Source organism: Ictalurus punctatus, chromosome 26 (genome assembly GCF_001660625.3).
Source record: "Ictalurus punctatus breed USDA103 chromosome 26, Coco_2.0, whole genome shotgun sequence".
NCBI lineage: Eukaryota > Metazoa > Chordata > Actinopteri > Siluriformes > Ictaluridae > Ictalurus > Ictalurus punctatus.
This window is the reverse complement of record NC_030441.2, coordinates 19,078,781-19,086,614: the sequence shown is the minus strand read 5'-3', so window position 1 is coordinate 19,086,614 and position 7,834 is coordinate 19,078,781.

The following is a 7,834-nucleotide window of genomic DNA, read 5'->3' as shown; positions in this document are numbered from 1 at the left end:
CAAAAACTCTTTTTGATCCAGTAGGTTTCTCGATGCTCTCTTCCAAATATCATCCTTATTCAACAAAATTTGTCAGAGGAGAAGTGAATGTCTTTGTTCAAATTGAAAATGGCCAATTTTCTGTATGAGAAATTATAAATTCATTACATCAAGAATTCTCGGCAAGAAATGTTCCAGGAAATCAAGAACAAGAAGAATCTTGATTTGATCTTGAGTGGTTCAAAAGTCACGAGCAGTTTGACAAATATGTAAATTATACTGCCTCCTTAAAGGTGAATTTAGACAAAACTTCTTGGAGACCCTTCAGTAATGTACGGGACAAAGTTTGGTAAGAATATGTCACACCTTGACCTATTAGAATACAGAATTCTATATTACTGTGATATTAAAAACTAAAAACATACAACTGCTAGTGTAATAGTAACAGCTTCAGTTAGTAAAGTGATTTTTTTTGTTTGTTTGTTGAGTTATCGCTTTGCAATGCACACCTTTCCATATGCAGCATGAGTAACCATTCAAGAAAATGAAAAAGTCTGAGACAAGCGAGAAGATATGCATTTTAAGATTTGCATACTCATGACCCTAAATGAGGAAAGTCAAAAAATGTAAAAGAAAGACCGAGAGATGAACCAGTATTTCAGACATCTCCAATGTGGAAATGGGTCAAATTGACTGATAACATAACAGGAGGGTTAAATGCTTTCAGTTATCTCTTCTTTTTCCTAGAAACATGCTGCTATAATTGCAGAGCCTTTAATTGGTGTTAATCACTAGAATGTTTTAAAAGTGAAAGTTTTAAAAAATGTATGTTAGCTTCAGGGCCCTTCAGGGTCTCACAAAAATGGTGACGTGGCCCAGACAGAATTTGAGTTTGATATTTGAGTCGTATGGCCAAAAATTCACTATGATACAAATATTATATTTGATCAGAAAGCATGATTTGTGAAGGAGCCCCAACTGGACATTTTGACTGCACACTTAATCAAGACAGGCTAAATCCAGCCCTGATGGGAACAAAATGCTTTATAACCCGGGTTCGATGAAATGAATGATTTTGAGGTGAACATCAGCATTAGTAACGCGCATACATGTGAAGCGGAGTCGGATTCTGCCAGCGAACCATAATTCAGCACAACATCCGATGTGTACAATGTACTAAAGGTTTATCTCATGTAACTTTTTTTTAATCCATATCGTGCAGCTCTGATGTAAATGTACTGTATAGGCAAATGCTTTAACGGTGTTAGTGCAACATTAACAATGATGCTCACATTTTAAATGCCAAATGCAAATGATTATGGTTTGCAGATATGTACACATACGAAGAGGAATTTTCATATCCAGCTCCAGTTGAATGACCACACTCATATTTACGTTCTCTGTCAACAAGAATTTTTTCATGGACTTTCCAGGACACTTCACCTAAAATAAATAGAAAAATGATTCTGCTATTAAAAAGTGAGTATTTTACTTTTAGACATAACAGTGTGGGGTGTTAGGAATGGGTCAGTGTCTGCTTGCATAGAAAAGATGACTGATTTGTGTATTGTTATGTATGTGTATGTAATGATATGTGAATTGTTATGTGTGGGTTTTTTTCTTAACGTGAAGTATGTTACGCTTTAAAACTTGGTTGGATTTAAGCAGTGAAGTTTACATATTCTAATTAATATTTCATATCAATATTTCCAATTTCATTTCAATTATATGTTATGCCTCTTAAGAGTATGTTTAGTATTATAATACGATGAAAATCGGGAACCTATTTAAAATCTAATAATAGTTCATTTTGAAAAATAAGTTGCTCCTACCCCCATATATTTTTCCCTTTAATAATAATAATAATAATAATAATAATAATAATAATAATAATTCATGGTGGCTTAGTGGTTAGCATGTTCGCCTCACACCTCCAGGGTCAGGGGTTTAATTCCCACCGAGGCCCTGTGTGTGTGGAGTTTGCATGTTCTCCCCGTGCTGTGGGGGTTTCCTCCCCCAGTCCAAAGACATGCACTGTAGACTGATTGACATGTCCAAAGTGTCCAAATGTATGAATGGGTGTGTAATTGCACCCTGTGATAGATTGCCACCCCATCCAGGGTGTACCCCATCCTGTGCCCGATGCTCCCTGAGATAGGCTCCAGGTTCCCCACAACCCTGTATAGAAGATGGATGGATTAATAATAATAATAATAATAATAATAATAATAATAGACATCAATTTATGGACATTATTGTTGTTGTTGTTGTTGTTTTTGTTGTTGTCATCAGTGATATTTATAAAAGGGTTTTTTTTATGTTTAATGAATAATAAGTAGTTAAAGAACAAGAAGTAGTGTCCCAATGGATTATGATTTTTTTTGCCCCCTCATTTTATAATTACATTTAGTCTATTTGAATAATTCTATGTATTATATATCTTCCTAAATTACGAAATACTCATTTAGTGGACAATGGAAGGTAACAGCATGATGTGTGTAACAGATACTAATACAATTCATTCATGTGTCTCTCCTCCAGAAGCTACTCTTCTGTTAGTAACAACAATTACAATGTGTGCTACTTCATCTTTCCGTAAGTAAACCAAACTATAAACTATATTCTAAAAACTAAAAGCACAAACTGTGGATTAAGTCAAAAAGATGCATATATGGCCAAAAGTATGTGGACACGTGACCATCACAAAATCTAACCACAACACTGTATGGAACATCTTTGTACGCTGTAGCATTAGAGTTTCCCTTCACAGGAATTAAGCGGCCCAAACCTGTTCACCATGAGGACAATGTGTGTGAAGGTTGGAAGAAGGTGGAAGAACTCGAGTGTCATGCACAAAGCATTGACCACAACCCCACTGAACACCATTGGGTTTGGGTTGAACTGGAACTGAAGCCTCCTAACCCTAGCCCTAACCTGGCCTCAACCTCACTAATGCCCTTGTAACTGAATGAACACAAATCCCCACAGCCACTCCCCAAAATCTAGTGGAAATACTTCTCAGAAGAGTGAAGCACATTATAACAGCAAAGGGTTAATAAATCTGGAATAGGACGTTCAACAAGAACATATGGGTGTGATGGTCAAGGGTACACAAACTTTTGGCAATATTGTGTATCTCTTCTAAATAAACAGAATCTCATTCATATTTCATATTTGGTGTTGGGCATGCAAAGATAAATTTTGAATGTTTAAAAGTTTCAAATAAACAAAAAATTGGACTGAATTTGGAATCAAATTGTTTAAGGACATCTTTGTTGAGCCAAGATTCACACATGAGGTTATATCAAATGTTGTTTTTGTTAGCTTATTGCTCTGTTACTGTATGTTTTCATGAATAACATCTGTAATTTGCTACTAATCACTGTTTAGACATGATGTTATGATATAGAGCACTTGGTAATGTTAGACTAGCTACATTCTGTGGAGATAATGAGTGCATATAAGCTAATAATTAAACTTCTAGATAAATTTGTGATGGTTTGTAAATATACTGCTGCACTCCTAAAATTGCAGCAAAAATAATAAATAAATAAACAAATAATAATAATAATAATAATAATAATAATAATAATAATAATAATAATAATAATAATAATGAAAGCTGCATTTTTTGGGGCCAAACACCCAGCCCCAGTGAGCCGCACATTCACAGACACGCTACAATTGTTGCATAAGCAATCACAGGAAAGCTACATTACTACATGGCAAAGGGATTAAAGAATGATTTGTACTTTCACACATTTGCCAGTATGTTATGGGAGAACAGTTTTGAATATCAGAGTTCCTTTGATAAATTTTGTTTAGAAAGTTCTCAAGATGATATGAGCCAAATGTGGTGAAGATTTGGACAAAATTTGGAGAGGCAAAAAATGGTGCACAGATGGATACATTGTTAGCATGTTATAGTAACTTTTTACCAGTAGGTGTCACTGTCACAAAATTTGTGTCAGTGTGCCAGGTTGTTGCTGAGATACAGTTTCACTTCCAGTTTTCTGCATTTGCCAGTGTGTTACAGGAGGAAGGTTTGAATATCAATATTCCTTTGATAACTTTTATTTGGACAGATCTCAAAATGATGTGAGCCAAATTTGGTGAATATTGGACAATATTTGGAGGAAGAGTAGCAAACACTGCAGTTAGATGTAAACCTTTTTCAGCATGTTACTTTTTACTTTTGACCAGTAGGTGGTGCTGGCATGAAATTTGTTGCATAGCCTCAGGTCATGGTCCTGGTATCAAGTTTTGTGTTGGTGTGCAAAGACACAACTGGGATAGCCTCACTTCCTGTTTGGCAACTTTACGGTCAGATTCCCTGGCCCATTACAGGCAAATTGTTTGGAATATTCAAAATTATTTTGATAACTTTTTTGAGAATTACTCTGCGGATGATGTATGCCAAATTTGGTGATGATTTGACAAAATTTATAGGAGGAGTAGTGAAAAAACAGTTTTTGACAAAACCCAAGATGGTGGAAAATCCAGATAGGGCAGAAATTGATGTCAGGGTGGACTGAAGAAGAAGAAGAAGAAGAAGAAGAAGAAGAAACATAGAATAATAGTGTGCCTGTGGTCCTTCGGCTTGGCCCCATAATAATAATAATAATAATAATAATAATAATAATAATAATAATAATAATAATAATAATAACACACAAGGCATCTCAAAAGTTGGGTCATCTTTAACCCAATAGGATATTTATTCAAATACATAAAAAATCACACATGAACTCTTGATGTTGGTAACGTCTCTCATCAACAAGTCATTTCTGCCGCTTACTGGTTGTATTTTTTTGCACCATTCTTAGTAAAGAGAATGTTGTGTGTGAAATCTCAGGAGATCAGCAGTTTCTGAACAACTAACCAGATCAAAACACATATTTCGGCAAAGTATTGGATGAGCCAGCAACAGTATTTCTTTGAAAATATTCCAGTGACTGGACTGAAAGCCTAAATATTTATTCATAGGTTTTGAATAATTTGGGGCCCTTTCACCAAAGGCCCAGGTCAGTCTGTACGTAAGTCCAGCTGTTGTGGTAACAGTAACTCCTCATCACCACACCACCCTGTGTACTCGGGGTAGGATTCCAGTTGATAGCGATGAACAGATGATTCTCATGTGTTCCTTGTCTCAATGAAGGATTTGACTGGTCTATTCTGAAAACCAGCAGTATGACTGAAAATAAATAAATAAATAAACAAACACATAAAGCTTGACTTTTTAGATATCTTTAGAGAAGGTTTACAGGATTATAATTCTTGTGTAGAGGATTTTGTTTCAGACTGCTGGACATTGCCTGAATATTGCCAGGTATGATTTAGTCCTTCATATCCACTCTCTGTGGAGAAAATAACGAAGTCTTTGGTTAATCGAATTAATATATTAAGGAAGATATTAATATTTTACATCCATAATAACTGTTGCATTTGGATGTACTTCCTGTTGAATTGTTTGCTTGCGAACAGACTTCAGTGGAAACTTCATTTCAAACTTCAGTGGAAACTTCAATTGAAACTTCATTTGAAACTTCATTTGAAAATTCAGTGGAAACTTCATTCGAAACTTCATTTGAAACTTCATTTGAAACTTCAATGGAAACTTCAGTGGAAACTTAATTTGAAACTTCATTTGAAACTTCATTTGAAACTTCAGTGGAAACTTCAGTGGAAAATTCAGTGGAAGCTGCTTAGTTCCTTTAAAAATAAATATACCATGGTTTTAAATGCAAATACCTTAGATTTACAGATAAACGCACACAAACAGCGCCCTGTGTCCAGCTACACTCGTTTGAACGCACTCCATTTTGTAAATGAGAAAATTTACATTTAACACAACAGTGCGTGCTGATAAAAACAGTCCATCCGCTTACTGCCCAAGTAGAAATAGTGTTACTTGTGAAAACATACAAAGTAAAAGTAACTGCAATGGAAGAGATCGCTTATTTCCCTCAGAGTAGTTTAAACACATATATATATATATATATATATATATATATATATATATATATATATATATATATATCATTATAGTTTAGCATCGTGGCCCGGCTGTAGAAATAAAGATTCGGTTTAGAGTATCGTTTCAGCTGTGACACAGTGTTCACGCCGATAATTAAGTTGCTGCTTTATCCACTTTACTAAAAGAAGCACCGAATCAAATCTGTCTGTGTTCAAACACTGGCTGGCCACTTTATTAGGAACAGCTGTAGGCCTACGCCTGTTCGTTCATAAGACTGTACGATCATGCGGCAGCTGAGCAATTCGCACACCCGTGCAGATACAGGTCAAGAGCTTCAGTTAACGTTTATGTCAAACACCAGAATGTGGAAAAATGTGATTTCAGGGACTCTGACCGTGGCATGGTGGGTGGTGCAGAGGTGGAGTGGTTTGATGTATTTCAGAAACTGTTGGGATTTTCATTCACAAAAAATTAAATAAATAATAATAAAAAAAATTACAATACAACATAGTAATCAATGACAAACTGCTGTGGTATAAGATGTATAAGACTCTTGTGGGCCTGCTGTTACCACTGTACTTCATCAGACCACGCTGTCATTCAGTATTTTACTATACCAGCACACACCAGTGTTCAGAGCCATGCAGCTCTGAGGAATACGGGAAGTTGTTCATGATAATAGTTACCAAAACCAAGCTGTGAGGGGTTTGTGGTGATTATTTAAGGCACACTGTAGGAGTAAAAAACTGCTGGTCATGAGCTGACTCTAACTGTCGTAAATTAAGTAAACAGGGAACACAGAAGAATCAACGTTTTTAAGAATTTAAAATGCTAGTTCCGAGTGCTCGGAGCTAGCATTGCAACATGCACAGGTAAACATTTCTTCTCTTATTCATTGCTGAACTACAGTAGGAAACTTGAGTGCCATCTAGTGGTGCATTAATGTAAGGATCAGCAACAAAAAACAAAGCTAAAATCCATGAGCTTCATGCCGCGCGCGTATGTGTACTGTGTTTTATTACTATCTCCATTTTAGTCAGTCTTGAGTCTTGATATATATAAGATGTCAACCACATAATGAAGGTTAGGACGGACGCAAATGCAGATAAGAGTTCATTGTGAGCGAAACAGGCAGACATATACAAAACATGAGACAATAGCGAGGTCAAGAAACAGGCAAAGGCTCAGGTGATTGGTTAACAGGCATAAACTGGGCAAGGCTAGAATCGAGAACGTGAAACGAGAACAATATCAAGGAACATGAATCAAAACGACGAACAGGGTATAATCGCTTTTACGGTGATAACACTCAATACTTCGCAAAGTGCAAAGAGACACAAGGGGTTTAAATGACTAACGTAATCAAGGGTGAAACACAAGACACCTTTGGAACCAACCAATGACAATAAAGGGGTGGAGAAAGGACAAAAACCATAACAAAAGCACGTGTAGAAAGTAAACAAAGTCAATTTCACTGAAGACCCAAAACCGTGCGTTCGCTAAGAGCTCGCGCATGGGCTCGCACTTCGAGCTTGTGCATTGAGTTCGCTTTTAGGGTCTCTGAGCACGCTGCATTCTAAAGCACTAGCTTGAGGGGAAATAATGACAGAACCTCCCCACCCCCCACCCCTCAAGAACAAACTCCTCTCCCCTGGGGGTTCTGGCCCTTTGGGCAAAATGTCTTCAGCTGAACCGGGAGACTGAGCAGCATTCTCAGCAGAGCAGGAAGGCAGAGCATCGTCCTCCATCGACTGGCTGAACTTGGTTGGCTGTGTCAGCAGACTTGGGCGTGATCAGAACTTGGTTGTCCGTGTCAGCAGACTCGGGCGTGATCAGAACTTGCTTGTTCGTGTCAGCAGACTTGGGTGTGAGCAGAAC